The 23,374-nt window shown below is 34.8% G+C and overlaps 1 long non-coding RNA gene across 4 annotated transcripts; it reads right to left on the minus strand.

The window, feature by feature from the left end:
• Positions 1-1,951: 1,951 nt before the first annotated feature.
• LOC123908842 lies at positions 1,952-23,374 on the minus strand. 4 transcript variants are annotated; one of them, XR_006809746.1, is made up of 9 exons: positions 22,888-23,355; positions 22,582-22,784; positions 22,346-22,399; positions 22,178-22,255; positions 21,944-22,057; positions 21,782-21,831; positions 21,362-21,657; positions 21,023-21,244; positions 1,952-2,135 (listed from the first exon to the last, which is right to left on the minus strand). It is a non-coding gene; the product is annotated as an uncharacterized LOC123908842 (long non-coding RNA). The 4 variants fall into 4 exon arrangements; XR_006809748.1 differs by lacking the exons at positions 22,582-22,784; positions 22,888-23,355 and adding an exon at positions 23,363-23,374; XR_006809744.1 differs by having other exon boundaries at positions 22,582-23,355.

Genomic DNA, 23,374 nt, shown 5'->3' on the forward strand with positions numbered 1-23,374 from the left:
CTTACACTTGTATATATTTGAGTATGTTATCTAACTCTCTTTTATGTGTTATGTGTTGGACCGTTTGGGGTCCAGATTCACAGGTTTTGGGTTTATCGATGTCGAGTCGTCGGTGAAGCTCTGCTCTGATTGTAACATGGGAAAAGGGTTGTATTTAGTATATAGGGGTCTTTAATGACTATTTGTATTTACTTTGGAAAATGTATCTTTATAAAGAGGATTTATTTTGTATAATGCGAGTTTTACTAATTAATTAAATTAGTATTATTTTGATGAAGAATGTAATGCTCGAACCATGACTTTTATAATAACAAACTTTGATTTTCCGCCGCGTATTGTGAAAAAGATTTATCATGGTAGAGTTTTATTAAATAATGGATGTGGGTGTTACATTGCTCACCATCCTCACACTCCACTTTCAACCGACAAAAATCACTTTTCAAACTTCACAAAGTCAAAGCATCCAAAAGTTCATCCAATTTCAACTAACACTGATTATAATTCAACAATATAGGCATCCACGTTTTCATCACCCAGATTTCAACAATACATTATTACAATCTCAGTGCTGATATCGAAGACCCATCAAGTGGGATAGAAGATGTATGAGTTTCAATAATACACCCCTGACTTTCAATTTGGAGATCACAAAAAGGCTTAATACACCCCTGATTTACTAGGTACCTGTCAATAATGGAGAACAATTCTGTTAGGATATATAGAATAAAAGATATCTTGCAAGAAAAATAAATAAATTATAACACCACAATAACCCTCCTGGGGAATTTTAAAAATGTGTCTCCCCATACTTGATTTGTTGAGATCCACCAAATGTAGCATTTGAGATGGCCCAAGCAGCCTCTTTTCTTAATATCAAATTCAGCATTTTGAAGCAGGTTCACAAAAGGACCAAATATATTGGCCTCAATCAAAGCCTGTTAATTATTAGCAAATTAGGATAAAGGAGTTGAGGAAACGTTCACTACAATTATAACGCTGTGAACAATATCAAATTATTATCATACAATTCTACTGTACCTGAATCTGCTGTTTATTCCCAGTTGTAATGTTTGATATGGTCAGCAGATTAAATAGGCAAGGAAGAGACTGATGACTGATGATAACCTATGGGGCAGAGCACTCATACTTTGCAATTTCATGATAGAAATTCATGAAAGATTTCACTTAAAGAGAATAAAGAAGAAAAAATAGAACAGTGTTGTTCATCAGGTCAGGAGACCAACTCTACTTCCGTATTTTGCATAGTACTCCAATGTAACACTCTAAAGTTTAATCTATAGGGCGAGTAAGCAACTGAACATACTCTTCATTTTGGTTGTTACAGCATGTAAATTTAAACAATTACTACCACTCAAGTTACGGGTAGAAAAAAATTGCAAGGACTCGGTTATTTGATTCATAGAGAATAAGCAATTCATGTTTTTATACCTGATCAAAAGGAGGCGGTGGCTTTCCCCTGCAGAAGTTTGAAAGCATCCAGGTAGCATTTCTCATCATAGAAAGCTTGGCAAGTTCATTCAATTGTGCCAAAAGAGGAACCAAGGCTCCATGACCGAGAACAAGATCACGGCATCTGGGAGAATCCCCAGCAACATTTCCTAAAGCCCACACTACCCGAATACCAAAAACCACAGGAGAAGTGTTTAGTTTCCAAGAAAAAGATACCATAGTATGGTACAACTAAAAGGTTTTTCTTTCATTCTTCTGATATCTGTTACACAATAATAAATGAAACCACTCGGCAGAAACATAATGCATCTACAAAAACTATAAACACACGCGCCAAAATCCAAAATTCTGGCAAAAAACAAGTTTCGTGGTTTTTCAAGGAAAAGTTATTTAGTTTAGAGCTATTCCTTTAATTTCATTTTAATAACACCCAAAAAATATTAGGACCCCAACCTATTTAAAAATTACTAATAATCTCAGTTTCTGCATATTAAAGGTAAATGAAGGTATGTTAAGATATGTCGAATATACCGGTGTTCACGAACATCAGCACTAGAAGAAGCAAGGAGCTTCACAAAAATTGGGACAGCCCCATGGTCAATTACCACCTTAATGTTTTCAGACGTTCCAGAAGCGATATTTGTCAAAGCCCAAACTGCCTCAAACTACACCACAAAATACATGATATTTTAATTATTAGTAATTAATAATTAATTGCTAATTACTAACTAAATACACATATAAAACCCTGCTATACAAACAAACCTGCAACTGTGGAAAATCTTCCCTCAACAGAAACTCAACAAAACGAGAAACTACACCAGTCTGTATAACCTCCTCAGTCGGTGGAGTACGTATGTTTATCAATAAAATGTTTAATAAAACCTCCTCAACTACACCAGTCTATATAACCTCCTCAATCGGTGGAGTACGGGTATGGGTGCGGGTACATGTACCTTAGTACCCACCCTGCCCCATACCCACATAATATATATTTATTTTATATATATTATATTATTATTATTATTATTATTATTATATATTAACATATGTTTATCAATTTTAAAAAATACAACATTATTAAACTATTACACATTTTTAATAAAATGTTTATCTTTTTTTTTTGGTTACAAGAGAGAAAGACAAAAACAAAAGGGAAACTACTTTCTAACAAAAGCCACACCCCATGCATTAGCAGAGAGATGGGGAGACAACTCAGAAGGAGGCTCAACAAGCTTCACAAGGGGAGAGATAGTGTTAGCTCCCATTTTAGCCAGCATATCAGCGCACGCGTTCCCTTCTCGGAGCGTGTGATTAATAACAACATTCCAGTCTCTATCTAGAAGCTGGCGGATGCTAAAGACTTCATTCGCAAATTTATGATGTGGTGAGACACCATTTTTACAAGTGTAACAACCCATATTTTTCTATAAAGAATTTACTCATAAAAATACTTTGTTTCTTTAAAAAGGTGTGAATATATTTTTTTTATATATAGAATAATAATTACTTAAGCCTGTAAATAATCTTTGTACAATAAAAGAATTTTTCATTTAAATTACAAATTTATAAAACCCAAATTTGTTTAGTCCCGCGCACGTACAAGCAACACATCACCTCATATTTCACCTTTGGTACCTACAACCATATTTAATGTAAGGGTCAATTTCCTTATCCAAATTGAATCATGCCGAACGGAAGGTAAATGTTATAAACTAAAAATAAAATACTCGGCCATAAAAAGTAATAAAATAAAATCGATGCAAGAAACTCTTTTTAATAACAATTTATACAAACTAATGATGCATGAAATGCAACTAGACCATGATCCGGATATCGCCCCATTTGGCACTTCGAATTTAACGCCCCAAGTAGTGTATTCGCCCCATTTGGCACAAATCGCCCCATTTGGCACTTGGAATTTAACGCCCCAAGTAGCGTATTCGCCCCATTTGGCACTTGGAATTTTACGCCCCAAGTAGCGTATTCGCCCCATTTGGCACATAATAACAAATCGCCCCATTTGGCACCTAAGACTCAAATATATGCCATGCTATGCTTCATATACACACTTTAATATACACAAATATTAAATCGCCCCATTTGGCACTTAATATATAAACTTTCTTTTAAAATCATCGCTACTTCCACCAGATCAAATCAAAATCAATTTTCTCTTTTAAACCACACCAAATATTCATTTTATCAAAAACCAACCAAATACTCATATCCACAATCAACCACAAAACACATCAATCATAGAATTACATATACAATCAGCCACACACACATACTCGGAATGTAATGAAATAACATAGAGTTGTTATAAAAATAGTTCTTTCATTCCTTCTATTTTCATTCCTTCTTAACGGTTAAATATTCCATTATTAATCTATAACATAAACCCTATGTGCATGAGTGTATGGGGAAAAAGCCCTTACCTTGGCCGATTTCCTTCCAAGCACAATACTCTAGGCCTAAATTCGTAGCTACAATGTACACTGGATATATCTCACTTCAAAGTTCATTTCGACGATCCGACGGTTGAAAATGGAGTACTATGTGTCGAGAAGCTACTGTCCAAAAATAAATACGATCCAACGGTGAACGAAGGAGAAATCAATATTTTACGATGACAACTTTTGGAAAAACGAAAATAGGTTGATTGAATTGGAACTTTCATGAATCAAATAAAAATGGAATAGAGAGACTAATAAAAGAGGACTTACATGTTGGAACAAAATTGATTTAAAAATGTTAGCCCCTAAATCTATAAAGGTTTTGATGATAACAAAGTATTAATAAACAATTGGAAGGACTAAAAATTTATTTTAAGTGCGCAGATATAAGCATCAGATAAGCTCTGAGTGAAGCTCAGAGGATGTGAATTCAGAAGTTCACAAGCGCTCAGAAGATGTTGGACTTCAGAAGTTACAACCTTCAGATGATGAAGTCTTCAGAACTTCTTGAGTGACTAAAGCTTCATCAACCTCTGAAGATCTTTTTGAAAGCTGTGAAGATTCCCTTTGCAAGTCAACTCTTCTACCAATGAAGAAAAGGACCTTTCAAGCCTGATCAGTTCAGCTACTCTCGTTTTGTCTGTCCTCACTTGAGAACGTGGGTCTTCAGACTTGTTAGCTGAATAAGGAAAGTCTACTCTGCAGTAGTCAAAGTATCTGAAACTCTTACTCAGTTTAGATACAAACAAACTGCATCAAGATAGACTGCTTGAAGACAAAAGATTATCAACTCCAACGGTTCTTTTTGCAACGACTCTTTTCTGGTGGTATATATACTAGAAGGATCAGCTGCATTCAAATATATACATATAACAATTATTAAGGATTGAACGTGCGCTGAACAAACTCTGAATTCTGTGTATACAAGCTCTGAACCTCTTATCAAGTGTTTTTGCACTTTAGTCAAATACTCTGTACTCTTTGTATTTGCTCTCTTTAGGTTCTTCTAAGAGCATTTGTATATTTTCATATACTTTACTATTACTTGAGGAAACTTAAGCTTGTGTGCTTAAGTGTGAAGTCTTAAGCTTGTGTGCTTGAGCATTGTTGAGAAGTCTCTTGCTTGTGTGCTTGAGCAGGTGTAATCTTGTGTGATTATAGTGAAATCCCTTGAAAGTGCAAGGGGACTGGACTACTCTCGTTTTGTGAGAGGAACCAGTATAAATTGCTTGTGTGATCTCTCTCTCTCTCTCTCTCTTAACTTGTTTTATTGTGTTATTTATCCGCTGCTGTTGTAGTTAAGTTAAGAACTTGAAAAAGTTTTAAACTTGACTAAAACACAATTCAACCCCCCCTTCTTGTGTTTTCACACCTTCAATTGGTATCAGAGCTCTGGTCTGTTACTTTCACTTAACAGTGAGACAGTAAAGATCTTGTGAGAACACTATGTCTGGAGGAGACGATAGTAGCACTAGAACAACCGGTGAAGCCGGTGAGGCCAGTGGTGCTGGTGGTGGTCCTAGAAATGCTTTTGGTTTTGACTACTTAAGTAATGAATCACATGAACATAGTGGCAATAGAAAAGCCCCTATATTCAATGGTGATGCATCTTTATTTGAGTGGTGGAAGGAAAGACTGTATAGCAATATTACTGCTATTGATCATGAGTTGTGGGATTTGGTTGAGCTGGGAGTAACTTTTGAAAACTTAAATGAACATGGAAGATTGTCCATTGAGCATAGAAAGTTACTCACACCAGCTAACTTAAAAACCTACACTAAGCATCATAGAGTAAAAGACATTGTTGTTGGTGCTATTAGACATGAGGATTATGTCAGAATAGAGAACAAGTCTACTGCTAAATCTATCTTTGACTCTATGTGTGCTACCTATGATGGTAATGAAAAGGTTCAAGAGGCTAAGGCTAGTCTCTTGATAAGACAATATGAACTATTCACTATGCAACAAGATGAAAACATTGAGACTATGTTTACAAGGTTTCAAATCCTTGTATCTGGTCTTAAAGCTCTTAAGAGAAGTTATTCCACCTATGACCATGTTCAGAAGATTCTGAGAAGCCTTCCTATTGCTTGGAGACCTAAGGTCACTGCAATAGAGGAAGCTCAAAATCTCAAGACTCTGAGTCTTGAGGCTCTAATAAGCAATCTCAGAAGCCATGAGATGGTTCTGAATGCTGATTCAGAAGCTAAGAAGAAGTCCAAGTCTGTGGCTTTACAGTCAACTAGGACTCCTTCTAAAGCTCTTAAGACTCAGCTTCTTGACTTTGAAGAAGAATCTTCTGCAGATGGTCTGTGAAGAAGATTTCCTTCTTGAACTTGGCTGGGTTTTGATGATAACAAACTCACATCATAAAAGAATAAAGCTTATGGAGGCTCAACATGAGGAAACAACATCAAGATCAAAGTATTAGACTTAGTATTTAAATTATTTGTAAGTATGGTTCTTATCTTTGATTTATTACTTTTAATAAATATATAACTTAGAATGCTCAGAAATTATTTTAAAATTAATTACACATAAATTTCTAAGTTAAATATAAAAGTCCTATGAAGCAAGCTTTTAAAATTATAAAAAAACTGATTTTGAAAAATAGGTGTCAGGACCTTTTAAATCTGTTCGGTCGTTAACCGTTTTAAAATGATCTGTTGCTGTTGGTAATTCAAAGTAGTGCAACGTTTGAATTTTGAAACCAGTTCCTTTTACATCGCCTGTTCGTAACAACAGTCTTAATATGTCCTGGACAGAATGCATATTTTATGAACCATTGCATTTTTTAAACATAACTTTTTATTATAAGTTTTTTTCTAAAAGTTGTCTTGCTTCATGGACATTTTCTAAAGCCTCTATAAATATATTTGTGATCATTACAATCAAGAACAACTTTCATATTCACTATATTTCTAAGTTATTAATCTCTAAAGGGATTGCATTAAAGGTTGATTCCAAGGAAGATGGAAAAGATAATCCGGAGGAAGACAAGGACTTCATGCATCTTGTAATACGGGTAGGTAAATTTCTTATTAATAATGATAATTCTAACTTTGTGAAAAAGAAGAAATTTTTTGACAAGAAGGAAGCATCTACATCCACACAAAATATCATTTGTTATGAATGTGGGCAACAAGGACACATAAAGACGGATTGTCCAAATCTTGCAAAGAAAAGTACTTTCAAAAGAAGAAAGGAGTCAAAGCCCAAAAGAGCCTATATTGCATGGGATGATAATGACATAAGTTCATCATCTGAATCAGAGAGCGAAGAATATGCAAATCTTGCACTAATGGCATCACATCATTCTGATGATGAAAGTGAAGAGGTTAGTAGTAAATCTTCTTCTTATAATAATGATTATCAATGTGCTATTAATGAATTACTTAATGAATGTAAAATTCTATATAAAACGGTGTCAACACAAAAGAAACAAATTTTATCTCTTGAAGAAAAGATTGACACCATGGAAAAGAATTTTGAAAATGAAAAACAAAGTTATATTGAAAGAGAAAAACAGAATTTTACATGCAAAGAGTGTGATTCACTTTCCTTCCAAATTGTCCAATTGAAAAGAGTTCTTGAAAGATATGAAAAAGGACAAGTTGGACTGGACAATATCCTTAGTCAACAAAGATTTTCTAATGATAAAAGTGGACATGGTTATTCTAATTTTGACAAACCAAGTACAAGTAAAACTATCTTTGTTAAGGCAATTGATCAATCCACCAAAGAGAAAGTGAATAAAGCACCAAAAGTTCATCATTATCCTAAGAAAAGATTTTCTAAAAAGAAATCCTATATTCCTAGATATAGAAGTAATTTTGTTCCTACTTGTTTTTATTGTGGTATAAGTGGTCATACTCCTAATGCTTGCTATGTAAGGAACATTGGTGTTCCTAATGGGAAGTATATATGGATAAAGAAAGGAACTAACCCAAGAGGACCCAAAGAAAAATGGGTACCTAGAAAATATTATTAATTGTTTTGTAGGTACTTGAAGACCATATGTTAAAATTGTCATATTAAGATTGGTTTCTTCAAGATACAAGACCATATGATATAGTTGGATTAAAGTTTTCATTGAATTAAAGATGATTTGAAGAGCATCAACATTGATATTTTTATTGACATCAAATCATTGTGAAGAAGATAAGTATTTTTAATATATATTGTATATAATTTCCCTTATATTATTATTATTCTTTGAATTCTACTCTTTCTTCTTTTTGATGATGTCAAAAGGGGGAGAAGGAGTATATACTTGTATGCTTGTGTTTTGTGGTTAAAATTTTTCAGGATATTCATTTGCAAAACAAAGGGGGAGACATACAAGATAGGGGGAGATTCATTGAGCAACAATGTCAAAAAGATATGGTTTGTCATCATCAAAAAGGGGGAGATTGTGAAGAAGATTTCCTTCTTGAACTTGGCTGGGTTTTGATGATAACAAACTCACATCATAAAAGAATAAAGCTTATGGAGGCTCAACATGAGGAAACAACATCAAGATCAAAGTATTAGACTTAGTATTTAAATTATTTGTAAGTATGGTTCTTATCTTTGATTTATTACTTTTAATAAATATATAACTTAGAATGCTCAGAAATTATTTTAAAATTAATTACACATAAATTTCTAAGTTAAATATAAAAGTCCTATGAAGCAAGCTTTTAAAATTATAAAAAAAACTGATTTTGAAAAATAGGTGTCAGGACCTTTTAAATCTGTTCGGTCGTTAACCGTTTTAAAATGATCTGTTGCTGTTGGTAATTCAAAGTAGTGCAACGTTTGAATTTTGAAACCAGTTCCTTTTACATCGCCTGTTCGTAACAACAGTCTTAATATGTCCTGGACAGAATGCATATTTTATGAACCATTGCATTTTTTAAACATAACTTTTTATTATAAGTTTTTTTCTAAAAGTTGTCTTGCTTCATGGACATTTTCTAAAGCCTCTATAAATATATTTGTGATCATTACAATCAAGAACAACTTTCATATTCACTATATTTCTAAGTTATTAATATCACTTTTTCTCATAAACTTTCATACACATATCTTGTGAAACCTTGATTATATTTTCATATCCAAAAAGGTTTCTGAGCACTAAGATATATACATTATTAAAGTGATATTGATTTGATAACAGCCATACATAGTTTTCTTCATTGTAACTTTGTATTGTTGCTTGTTTTCCAAGGTTGTGGAAACAAGTGTTGTTTAAGATAGTTGGGTGCTATCTTATGTTGTATGAGAATTTCACCATAGGGTTTGGTGAAGATTCTTGTGGTTAAAGATAGTGGGGTGCTATCTTGTGTATGTTAGAAAGATTGATAAGGGGTCTTGGGGTAAGATTGCTTGTAACAAAGATTCTAACATAGTAAATTCCTTTACGGGGTGTGAAGGGAGTGGACGTACCGATAGGGGAACCACTATAATTCTCTTGTGTCGTTTTTCTCTTTCCCTTTTCTCTTTTATTTTTCAGCATATTGTTATTACCTTCATCATAACTTTCAAGAAAAATAAAAGGAATCCAAAACATCTCTAAAATAACCAAAAAGTCTTAAAACCTAATTCATCCACCCTATTAGGTTGCACTCTTAAACTTACATGGTCAAGAGGAGGAAATGGGTGAAGATGAGTTTGCTTTATTCACCAAGTTTCAGCAATGGAACAGATTTAACAAAAGAAATTTCAGAGGTAACAGCTCCAGAAATTTTGACAGCAAAAAGGATGATCAGAAGAACTGCTTCAACTGTAAGAAGCCAGGACACTTTATTGCTGATTGTCCAGAAATGTCTGCTAAAGACAAAAGCAAAAGATACAACTCAAAGAAGCAACAATTCAAGAGCAAATTGAAAAAGAGTCTGATGGCTACTTTTGAAGAGCTATCATCTGAGGAAGAAGTTGAGGAAGAAGAAGAGGCAAATCTAGCCCTGATGGCTTCAACTGACTCAGATGCAGATTCAGAAGATATATCAGAATCAGATTCAGAAGTAACTGATGAGGTATTTTCTGACTGCTCTAAATCTCAACTTATAACTGCACTTAACAAGGTCATTGAGAAACATCTCAGAGTGTTAAGTAAACAAAAAGTTTTACAAGAAAAGCTTAACACTCTGACTGAACAAGCAGAACATTTTCAAGGTCTATATCAAGAAACTCTGAATAGAGTAAATGACTTTGAAAAGGGTTGTGCTGTTTGTCACAAACCTATTGATGAGCAGGAAATAGCTCTTCAACAGTTTGTGCATCTCAACCTTGGGAAGAGCAAAGCTGCTAATAGAATTTATAATGTTTTGAGACATAGAGGAGAAGGACTTGGCTATGAATATGGTAGAACATATTCAAAGCTGAAGACCTTTGCTAAAAAGGTTGGAAAATCTTGGGTTTATTATGTTGTTCCACCAAGTGAAGAGGGAAAGAATCCTGGTATTGTTGAAAATGACAATGATGATCTGAGTGATTTAGAAGCTGACAGCTCAGAGGAACCCAGTTCCTCAGGATCTGGAAAGAAAAGTTCAGAAGATAGAAGTTGTTCAGAACCTGAGAACATCAGTTCAGAAGTTCTGAAAGCTTCAACATCTGAGACTTCAAATTCTGGATCCAAAGGAACTTCAGTACCTGAAGTTTGTCAATCTAAAATATCAGAAGTTTTTAAAAGAAAAAATTCTAAATCTCAGATGAAGTACAGAACTCAGATTATTTATGATTCTAGAGTCAGTAGATATAATCAATCAGAACATGGGATTGATGATAAATACAAACCCTGGAATCATAAACAATCCAAATCCTGGAATAATAACAGATTTCAAAAGAAAAGGTTTCAAAAAGGTTATTATTCCAAACCAAGATCTTTCTCTAACACTAGACAACATAGTAAGCATGTATGGACTAACAAGCGTGGACCCAGAAGATGGGTACCAAAAGCTGAAATAATGTATCATTCAGATTTACCAACTAGGAAAGGATATGTGCTACCTAGAGTATGGAAACAAGTCCTATGCAAAGGAAGAAGGGCGTATGTCCTAGACAAATGGCTGACAAGTTCTCAAGTTAACAATCAGAACTTGAAAAATGAAGAGGAAGAATACTGGGATGACTTTATCATTAACTGTGATGAAGAGTTCTATCGCAATGATTAAAGTTGTTTATCATACAGCCTGCCACTCAAAGAAGTATCATGAATCATTCATGGTATCTGGATAGTGGATGTTCAAGGCATATGACTGGTGACAAACAACTATTTTCTAAGCTGACTATGAAAGAAGGAGGATCTGTTGGCTTTGGAGGTAATCAAAAAGGAAAGATAATAGGTACAGGTACAGTAGGCAATTCTTCCCTATCTATTAATTATGTTTGGTTAGTAGATGGACTCAAACATAACTTATTGAGCATAAGTCAATTTTGCGACAATGGTTATGTAGTTGTCTTTAATAAGGAATCATGTACTGTATCTAATCAATCTGATAACTCCATTATATTCAAAGGTCTGAGAAAGAACAATGTTTATAAAATTAATCTTTCTGATTTGAATGAACAAAAAGTGATGTGTCTTTTGACCTTGAGTGAAGAAAAATGGATCTGGCATAAGAGGTTAGGCCATGCTAACTGGAGGTTAATCTCTAAGCTTAGTAAGCTTGACCTTGTCAGAGGTTTACCAAAAATCAAATATCACTCAAACACACTTTGTGGGTCGTGTCAAAAAGGAAAAATTACAAAATCATCTTTTAAACCTAAAAACATTGTTTCTACCTCAAGACCATTGGAACTTCTTCACATTGATCTTTTTGGGCCAGTTCACACTGCCTCTATCAATGGAAAGAAGTATGGATTAGTAATTGTTGATGATTACAGTAGATGGACTTGGGTAAAATTCTTAAGAACAAAAGATGAAGCTTATGATGAGTTTAGCATCTTCTGCAAACAAATTCAAAATGAAAAAGGCTACACTATTTTAAAAGTTAGAAGTGATCATGGTGGAGAATTTGAAAATGAACCTTTTGAAAACTTTTGTGAAAAATATGGCATTCTGCATGAATTCTCTTCTCCTAGAACACCTCAACAAAATGGGGTTGTAGAAAGGAAGAATAGAACTCTGCAAGAAATGGCCAGAACCATGATGCATGAAACTAATGTAGCAAAATTTTTATGGGCAGAAGCTGTAAACACAGCATGTTATGTTCAAAATAGAATCTATATCAGATCTAAATTGAACAAAACTGCTTATGAATTTTTCAAAGGAAGAAAACCTGATATTTCTTATTTTCATCAGTTTGGATGTACATGTTATATCTTAAACAACAAAGTCCATCTAAAGAAATTTGATGCTAGAGGTTATAAGGGTATCTTTATAGGATATTCTGAACGCTCAAAAGCATACAAACTGTATATTTCTGAAACACACACTGTGGAAGAAACTATGCATGTCAAATTTGATGACAAAGAGCCTGACCAAGTGTCAGAGCTTGTGGAAGGTTTGTCTAGATTTCAGGTATCAGAGGATCAATATTCAGATATTCCAAACTACTCAGAACATCCATTCTCTGAAGAACCTCTGAACATAACAGTTCCTACAGACTCTGAACAACAAAGAACTGAAGCAACTGCTGAACCTGATGTTGATGAGTCTGAAGATGATGAGCCCCCAAGAAATACCTTCAAATACAAATCATCACATCCAGAGGAACTGATCTTAGGCAACAAGGATAGTCCAAGGAAGACAAGATCTCAACTGAGAAATGAGGAATCTTTAGTTGGTCTTATCTCAATGATGGAACCTTCAAAGATTGATGAAGCTCTGAAAGATGATGCTTGGATTGTAGCTATGCAAGAAGAGCTGAATCAATTTCAAAGGAATGATGTATGGACTCTAGTGCCCAAACCTTCACACAAGAACATTATTGGAACAAAATGGGTATTCAGAAACAAGCTGAATGAACAAGGTGAAGTGGTAAGAAACAAGGCTAGATTGGTTGCACAAGGTTATAGTCAACAAGAGGGGATTGACTATACTGAAACCTTTGCACCAGTTGCTAGACTTGAAGCAATCAGGTTACTTCTATCTTATGCTGTTAATCATGGAATAACTTTGTATCAAATGGATGTTAAGAGTGCCTTCTTAAATGGTTTTATTTCTGAAGAAGTGTATGTTAAGCAACCTCCTGGTTTTGAAGATGTCTCAAACCCATAACATGTTTTTAAATTGAAGAAATCACTGTATGGTCTGAAACAAGCTCCAAGAGCTTGGTATGATAGACTCAGTAATTTCCTTCTTGAAAAGGGTTTTGAGAAAGGGAAGGTTGACTGCACACTCTTTAGAAAAACAACCAAAGAAGACATTTTAATCATTCAAATTTATGTTGATGATATTATCTTTGGTTCAACTAATGCTTCCTTGTGCAAGAATTTTTCTAAGATAATGCAGGATGAATTTGAAATGAGCATGATGGGAGAATTGAAATTCTTTCTTGGAATTCAAATCAATCAGAAGAAGGAAGGAACTTATGTTCATCAATCAAAGTATACCAAGGAACTTCTGAAGAAATTCAACCTAAATGACTGCAAAATAATGAACACTCCTATGCATTCAACTACCAACATGAGCAAGTCAGATGATGAAGGAAAAGTAGATCAAAAGGTCTACAGAGGTATGATTGGTTCCTTACTCTATCTGACAGCCTCTAGACCAGATATTTTATTCAGTGTATGCTTATGTGCAAGATTCCAGTCAGATCCTAGAGAATCTCATCTTACTGCTGTAAAGAGAATCTTTAGGTATTTGAAAGGAACAACTAATCTTGGACTTCTCTATAAGAAATCCAATGATTATGTGCTAAATGGATTCTGTGATGCTGACTATGCTGGAGATAAAATTGAAAGAAAATCCACAAGTGGCAATTGTCAATTTGTTGGTGAAAACCTTATCTCCTGGGCTAGTAAGAGACAAACTACTATAGCTTTGTCTACAGCAGAAGCAGAATACATTTCAGCAGCTAAGTGTTGTACACAACTACTCTGGTTAAAATATCAGTTAGAAGATTATCAGGTAAGCAGTAACAATATTCCTTTATATTGTGATAATACTGCAGCCATTCATTTATCTAAAAATCCTATCCTACACTCTAGAGCCAAACATATTGAAATCAAACACCATTTTATCAGAGATTATGTTCAGAGAGGCATTATAGATATTAAGTTTGTTGATACTGAAAATCAATGGGCTGACATATTTACTAAAGCCTTACCTGTTGAAAGATTTGATTTTATAAAGAAACATCTGAACATGTTTTCAATCTCTGAATGAAAATATTTTTTTTGGCTTTTAAAGTGTAAGAGGTTATGTATATCAGAACTTATGATTCAGAACATCTGAAACACAAGCTCTGAAGTACTTAACTCTGATAGAGAATTTTAAATATCTCAGAGGCTCTGATCTATTTAAGTGGGAAACGTTTAGTATTCACTGCTGAACAGTTGTCCATTAAAATAGCAGTTACCGAGTAAATTTCTGCACGTGGTCTACGTGTGTCAGGTAGTGGGTGGTTAATGATGATTTTTGGTATTCAACTTTCTGTCAATTAGCGTAACTTCCCAAATTTGCTATTTTCGTGTTAACTGTGTGCATTTAAATAAAACTTACACAATACACTTGCACACTTCTCACTCTCACAACCTACACTTTCACTTTCTCTCTAAACCTTCAACAAAATCTTCTTTCTCTCTCATTAGTTCCTACCCTTACCCTAACTCCATCATGGCCGGTTCTTCATCGTCTTCAACAACAAAGATTCCACCGTTTATGTTCAAAAATCTTCAAATCGTTGGGAACGAAATGGAGTTTCCAGAATTTGAGCTCATATTTCTTTCTGAAAAGATGATCGACTTTGACAGTTTGAAGGCAAATGGGTTCGATGTGAAACATTACTTCTCCGCTCAAGGATGGGATAAGTACTTCAGCATGTTAAATGGTCCTATTTACCCAGATCTCTTGAAGAAATTCTGGATGAAAGCTAAGGTTTTTGATAAGGCTGAAGCTAAACAGGAAGAACGTGCGGCTATTGAGAGGAATCCTAGTTTAAAAGGTAAATCTAGGAAAGAAATGGGTTTATTGGAATTCACTGGAAAACAGATTAGGTCAAATATCTGTGGTATGAACCTAGCTTTCTCTCCTATTCATTTCAATGCGTTGCTTGGTTTGGATAACTCTGGGATAGAGTTGGATGTTTTTGAGAAGGACACAAGGTACAGAGATGATCTTCTGGCTCTGATGTGTACAGATTTGAAACTGAAGGGTAAAGTCAAGGGTTTGACTGACGTCTGCAGAGTGCTATTCAAGATCATACTAGCTGCTATCAGTCCAAGAGTTGGTGGTACTGATACAATTTCCTGGACTCATCGTCATCTGATCTACTTTCTTCTGAAAGAAATGAAAGTGAATCTGGGAGAATACTTCTTTGAGAGGATCTGTGAGGCAATCTTCTTAAGCAAATCTCAGAGGAAGACAGCTATAGCTTATCCAAGATTACTCTCAGACCTTCTATATCAAGGTCATGTTGTTGAGAATCTGAAGAAGTTCCATCCAGAACTTGTTGAAAAGAAATTCACTCCTGAGATTCTGAATGCTAGCTTTCTCACCAAGATGCGTCTCATCTCATCAAAAGTGGTTCCACCTCCACAAGAGTTTACAGCCAGTCTTGAAGATCGTCTGTATGTGGATGGATATCCAGTAATCTCTGAAATGGATGCTGAGCACATCATCCAAGACTATCTGGAAGTTCTGAGAAAAGAAGGATATACTGTTGATAGGAGTATGGTTCCAAAAGCTCCTGCAAACTTGTATAATCCTAAGAGGAAACCTAAGAGGAAAGCTGAACAAGAAAAACCAGATCTTCTGGCTCAGAAGAAGGTTAAAGTAGAAGAAGCTGTGGCTGAGCAGAGAACTAAAAGGAAATATGAAGCTACTTCTAAGAAAGCTGCTGCAACATCATCAAAGGAGCCTATTATTGTTGATGATGAAGAGGAAAGTGAAGAAAGTGACTCCTCTGAAACTCAGTCTGAATCAGAAACTGAGTCTGATGAAGAAACTCTGAGTACTAGGCTGCGTCAGAAACATGTTCCTGATCCTAAAGGTAAGACTCCTAAGTACGTCTTTAATGAAGCTGAAATTGGAATAGGTTATACAAAACCACTTAGGACTATACTTCCTGAACCCACAATTATTCCAACCTCTGATAACCCTCTTTCTGAACTAGAAAAACATCTGAGCCCTGACCCTCTCAATAATCAACCTCTTACTCATGAAACCCACAAATCTACCTCACCTCCTAAACCAAAATCACCTCTACCTCAACCTCAACCACAAAAAGCATCATCTGACATTCCACCATCTGAACCTCAACCAGATATTCCAACTGCTGAACAAACCTCTCCCATCAAACAACCCTCTCCTCATAAATCTCCTGAACCAACCCCTGAACAAAGTGCTTCTGAACCAACCCCTGAACACAAATCTCCTGAACCATCCCCTGAACACATTTATCCTGAATCAACCTCTGACATCTCATCTTCTGAATCAACTCCTGAACCCAATCCTAATCCAAGTACTAAGCATACTTCTCCTGCACGCACTCATACTTGTGCTCCTAACCCTTCAGAAGCAGAAGTTGTTATCATTGACAACCCTGCTAATGATCCAACAAAACTCTCTACCATTCCCAACATCTCACCCTCATCCTCTGACCCTTTTGGTAACCTTTCCAATCAGCTGTATGATGATCTACTTAGGTTATCCCATATTCAGGACAAGTTTCTGGTGTGTCCCTCGGATGTAGATATGGAGGTGTCACTAATCAAGGCTAGAATCTGCAAAGCTCTGGATGCAATGGGTGATGAGATCAAGACTGTGATTGGTCAACGGGATTTGGATTTGGTGTATCTTCTGAAGGACAGCTTAGCAAGAGCTAATTTGAAACGACTGACTGGGTTTAATCATGAAGAACATGAGCGTGCTAAGCTTGCTGCTATTGCTGCTACTGCAAGGCATATGTCTGTTTTTAAGGAATGCTGGATTGATTCCAAGCTGTTCAAAAGTCTTGAGGATCAAAGGATTGAGAATGAACGTCTAGCTGAAGCTGCTGCAAGACTTGCTGAAGAAATCCCTGAGCTGAACCAAGAGGTTACTCCTGCTGATGATGTCCTAATGATTGATTATCCAGAGGAAGGTGAACCCTCTGATAAAGGCAAGGCACCTTTGGTTGAAGAACAAGCACCTTTGGTTCAAGATCAAGCTCCTGTAGTTGTTGATCAGTTGCAGATCTTTCAAGAAGCTCTGAGGGAGCAACAAGAAGGGTGGAAAGGCAAAGGACAGCTCACCTCAACCTGGAATCCAAAGTGGATGGTCTAGTTTCCAATGTGGGATCGCTGAATGACAAATTTGACCACCTCTTAGCTTTCCTTAAGAAACCCTAGGATTCTATGCACTTGTTTTTAAGCTGTTTTGTTGTTATCTTCTGAACAATTTTATTTTAAGCTGTTTTGTTTTCTTGTTATGTGGTTTGTTATGTTTTTTTTGTTTGTGCTAATTTTCTTTGATAAATAAGAACATAAGAACACAAGATGTTTTTAAACGAAATTTTTTATTAATGATCTAACAATGTTGAGTACATTGGTAAAAAGAAAAAGAAAAAGACAACCTAATCCTAATCAGATGGATAATACTCAGAAGAAATCTCAGATTTCTCCTCAGCATCCTCTGATGAAATTTCTATGGGATCTGGGTTTTGCTCTTCTTCTTCTTCTTCCTCTTGTTCTTCTTCTGGAACATAGCCAGCCAAGAACTCAACGTAGTCAGCATCATTTTCATTCTCTTCAGTTTCAGAATCTGATGAGATGATTATTATCTCAGCATCTTGTGGTTTCTTGTCGTCTTCTTTATCTTTCTCATCTTTTTCGCGTTTTTCTTCTTCTTTCTTTCTCCGAAACTCTGCGATGCGTGAACTAAACCTTCTCATTCTTCTTGATCTTTCTTGATATACTCGTTTATTCTTGTTTTTATGTGAAGAATGCATGTTAACTCGTTCACCTTTTATAAACCTTTGAGCGCGTTGCTTTTTGTTTTTGAAATTAATTCACCTTTGTAACAACCACTCTTCTTCTTTGACTGTCTTGGTTATATAATTTTTTTTTTACTTTTTGATAATGACATAAGGGGGAGTAGTTACGCATTAATTGATTAGTGATAAGTTTCAAAGCTGAAACCACACTTTTATCTCGCTTTTATCTGTTAAGTTAAAAGTTGTTACTTTTAAGTTGTTTTACGTATTTCAATGAGGAGACTAAGTTAGTTGAAACTGAAATAAATTTCATAAGTAAGGATAAGTTAAGAGTGCAATTTTAACTTAACCTTATGAGACTTAGGGGGAGAGCTTGCAAACCTCTCACTCTGAAGAAAGATATGAAATTTGTTTTATTTCAAATTATCTTAATCTTATACTAAATTAAAATATCATGGATATAACTTAAAGCTTTGGCTTTAAGAAGTATCAATCTTAGGGGGAGCTTGCAAACCTCATAAACCTAAGAGAAACATGATAAGTTAATTTAACAACAATTGTCAATTAATACTTATGTTTGTCATCATCAAAAAGGGGGAGATTGTTGGAACAAAATTGATTTAAAAATGTTAGCCCCTAAATCTATAAAGGTTTTGATGATAACAAAGTATTAATAAACAATTGGAAGGACTAAAAATTTATTTTAAGTGCGCAGATATAAGCATCAGATAAACTCTGAGTGAAGCTCAGAGGATGTGAATTCAGAAGTTCACAAGCGCTCAGAAGATGTTGGACTTCAGAAGTTACAACCTTCAGATGATGAAGTCTTCAGAACTTCTTGAGTGACTAAAGCTTCATCAACCTCTGAAGATCTTTTTGAAAGCTGTGAAGATTCCCTTTGCAAGTCAACTCTTCTACCAATGAAGAAAAGGACCTTTCAAGCTTGATCAGTTCAGCTACTCTCGTTTTGTCTGTCCTCACTTGAGAATGTGGGTCTTCAGACTTGTTAGCTGAATAAGGAAAGTCTACTCTGCAGTAGTCAAAGTATCTGAAACTCTTACTCAGTTTAGATACAAACAAACTGCATCAAGACAGACTGCTTGAAGACAAAAGATTATCAACTCCAACGGTTCTTTTTGCAACGACTCTTTTCTGGTGGTATATATACTAGAAGGATCAGCTGCATTCAAATATATACATATAACAATTATTAAGGATTGAACGTGCGCTGAACAAACTCTGAATTCTGTGTATACAAGCTCTGAACCTCTTATCAAGTGTTTTTGCAGTTTAGTCAAATACTCTGTACTCTTTGTATTTGCTCTCTTTAGGTTCTTCTAAGAGCATTTGTATATTTTCATATACTTTACTATTACTTGAGGAAACTTAAGCTTGTGTGCTTAAGTGTGAAGTCTTAAGCTTGTGTGCTTGAGCATTGTTGAGAAGTCTCTTGCTTGTGTGCTTGAGCAGGTGTAATCTTGTGTGATTATAGTGAAATCCCTTGGAAGTGCAAGGGGACTGGACTACTCTCGTTTTGTGAGAGGAACCAGTATAAATTGCTTGTGTGATCTCTCTCTCTCTCTCTTAACTTGTTTTATTGTGTTATTTATCCGCTGCTGTTGTAGTTAAGTTAAGAACTTGAAAAAGTTTTAAACTTGAATTGAAGGAGAATGAAACTAAAAACAAAGCTTGATAATCATTTGAATTATAAAGGGAGTTGTAAGAGTATAAAATGTTTGTTTTGTGGAAGCTAGGTAGGCGTGTATAGCTTCATTGCCTTTTGACTTTGATGCCATAGAAATATAATTGAGAGCATAGTATAATAGTGTGAGAGACTCATTAGCATGTATGTATATATATAGTATTGATGTGGAAAACAAAGGGATATGGGAATACAATTGATTTGGGTTAGTGGGAAGACATGAAAAGTCTTTTATGACTTTTGAGTTCAAGAGACACAATTGAGAATTAAATCTCTTTTCTAAGATGAATGTGGCCATGTTTTAAGGAATGAAGGGAAAGAGGAGAAGATCATATCATATATGAAAGGATGACTATTCATTTGGCTTAGTTAAAAGTATTTAAATGTATAAAATAAAATAAAAGTAAATAATCATTCTATTATTGTCATACCGATAAAATAATGGTTCCATTTAGAAAAAATAGAGTTATTCTTTATATCGGAGATGAATAAAATGATTAATCAATAAAATAATAAAACCACCAATTACCATATACATATAAAATATTGGGTTCTTACAACAAGAGTAACTGTTTGTAGGGAATCTGAAAGGCAAATGACATGTTTGAATCATTTATCCCAACATAACTCTAAACCATGAAGCATAGCCATGATCTCAGCATATAGAATACTAGCCTGAGATGCCACACCATAGAACCCTCCAAGAAAGGATCCAAAACTATTACGAATAAGGCCACCAAAACCTGCGGATTGAGGCCATATAAAATGTTTATCTATAACCTAATACAAACACAATGTAATATGTTAAAAAGAAATGAACTTTAACACGATGCTAATCAAATTTTTGTTTATAATTTTCATGAGTCGACATTAAAAGCTTTTTAGAAAATTAATTATATTAAAACGATATGATATTTTATAATCGATCGTTTTATTTTTAGTAAAAATGCGGGTAACGGGTACGGGTACTTAGGTACCCATAGAGCATGGGGACGGGTACAAAGGTTATTACTCACGCGGGTATGAGGATGGGTACAAGTATTTTTTCAAACCGCGGGTATGAGGATGAGTACGGGTATTTTTTCAAACGCGGGTATGGGGATGGGTACTATAGTACCCTACCCATACTTTACCCATTGTCATCCCTATCCTAATTTGAAGTTGTTTGTCATGAAAGATGTAAGTGGTTCACATACTTGATGTAGTACATTTGCTTTATGAAAATTTTCTTTTTGATCTTTAAGATTTGCAAGTATTAAAATGCAAGTTGCATTAGTAATTGATAATTACTCAAAAAAAACTACCAGGTCTAAAAAAAACATTACATTGTGACTACTTGAAGGTATAATCCTCTGAAGACCAAAAATCTTTATGATGATCGACAACACGTGAGTTTCATTATTATGTATAACCAATAAATTTTTAGCTTCAGTTTGGAAAGATGAGTAGTAAATTGTGTATCTAGAACAGAAGGACGCTGATTTACTATTTGCTATTGCCATGACATATGCTACAATTCCATTAAAAGCTTACTCTGCAACCACATACTTCAAAGAAGAAAAAACACCAGCAAAAATTTTACATCAAAATCATCATGTTATTGTTACATTCACTCCCTGTTTGTTTATTCAAGAGAAGAAAGCAGGCAAAAACTACACACTCACCTAGCCCTTTGTATCAAAAGCTTGCCACTAGAGACCGTCAAAATTAATGCGTTTAATTCCCGTTGCAACTCTCTATGTCAACCACTGCATATTGTAGAAGAAAGGCAAAGTTAATTCATTTAATTTCATATAGATTTTCAGAGAGTCTGAGAGAACAATGAAGGGTAAACAACACGACTTTGATAAAGAAACCCTTTTGGACAGAATGAATACCAAAAAAAGGACTCAAGAAGTAATTCCAAAAAGAATCATCAAGTCGGTCACACGCAACGAATCTTGTCGATCTTGTCGAATACCTTATGAGAGGGAATCATCAAGTCAGTTCATGCAATGAAGGAGATGCGGTGGCAAGAGCAAGAACAAAGTCAAAATCATTGTGATAAATAAACTACACAAAATCATTCATAAATTAGAATCTACTCGTGAAATTGAAGCTACACTCATTGCTCTTAGAAATTGTGTTCTAAAGCCTGAAAATCAAGTCATGGTAAAAGTGAAGTTAGATAAATTCTGTAATATCTTGCAGTTAGGACTTAGGATTTGACAACCTATGAAGGAAAAAATTCAGAACAAAAAATTCACCTTGCATTAGATCAAGTTGATTAGAAGAGCAGTTGTTTATATCTGGCTTGCAGCTATGCCAGATTGCCAGTGCCCTTGAGGATCAGCAACACCTGGTGCCAAAATGTTCTTAATCTGAATCAACACAACATCTCGAGGATCAGGGAAAAGACTTGTTGTATATCTCATTTATTCAGAGCTAACACCAAAAAAACATCAATTACTAAATTATATTGGGCAACAAAACAATCTAACCTGCCATGAGTCATATGTCGCGTTTACAAAGAAGATTGGTGTGGTGATTTGTGATACAACATATTGAGGGAAAAATCACTGCAACATAGTTCAGAAGTCGGAAGTATTAGTAACACCAAAAATGAAATCGCAATGATAAGAAAATAGAACTATAGTTCACAAACTTACCAGCCTTGGACTGGGCCTTGAAGTGCATGATCTAGGCAAATTCTTTGCAGAGCCCTATTAGAAAAAGAAAACGAAAATCAGACAATAATATTTAATAATTTAGATAGAAAGATTCATTTAAATGAAAAGGTAGAAAAGATATGTGGCAGTTTTTTTGTGTGTAGATCTGCTAGTGAATAAATGATACTATTTAGTTAAGGCGAGAGCTACGTCTTCCATTAACTTTTAGTTAATACCTGATGTTTCTGAATTGATGTTGAATTTTTCGTTTGAGGTCAGGTCCACTTTGGCCTTTCCACAACTTAGCTTCATCAAATGGAACAGGACATGCAACTTGAAGCTTGGGGTTGTAAAGAAGCTGTTTTATCAAGGATTCTGTTTTAAGGTCCGCATTAGGATTACCTGTATTGTACTCAGCCTCCTCGAGATAATCTGCAGCCTAAACATAGATTGCATCATGAATACTTCTTAACTGAAAGTTCTAAAAGAAGAAAAGTATATATCAAGATCAATCAATTAAAATCAGGGCAAATTATACTCACTTTGGTTACAGCTCGCAGGACAAAGAGAAAAAGTGAAATACAAATTTCTGACACGATTGGGGTATTTTTGGACTCGATCATACAACAAAGTCAGATTTTGTCCCCACCGGAATAATAAAAAGGAAGGAAAGAAGTTAGCATCTTCTTAATTTATGCTTTGCATTAGAGTAACAATTTATATGTTGCCAACTTATTTTTGTGCATATAAGAAAAAAAATATAACAGAAGAGTACCTGCAAGCTTAAATATGCTATACTGTATTGATATCATTATCATGAAAGCAATGAAAATGTTTCTTTTGAAATAGAAAATTTAAGGCCCCATTGACTTTATGATAACATTTTCTACCCAAATTTTATAAAATGCTTTCACTTTTCGCATAGTAAATAGGGTCTCAGCTACTTCAGAGAAGAGCCGAGAAAAGTTGAACTAAAGCTTACAAGGGGGTGAAAAGGCAAAACAGTGATGCACTTACGAAAACCACTGG

This window comes from Trifolium pratense, linkage group LG1 (genome assembly GCF_020283565.1).
Source record: "Trifolium pratense cultivar HEN17-A07 linkage group LG1, ARS_RC_1.1, whole genome shotgun sequence".
In the NCBI taxonomy this organism is placed as follows: domain Eukaryota; kingdom Viridiplantae; phylum Streptophyta; class Magnoliopsida; order Fabales; family Fabaceae; genus Trifolium; species Trifolium pratense.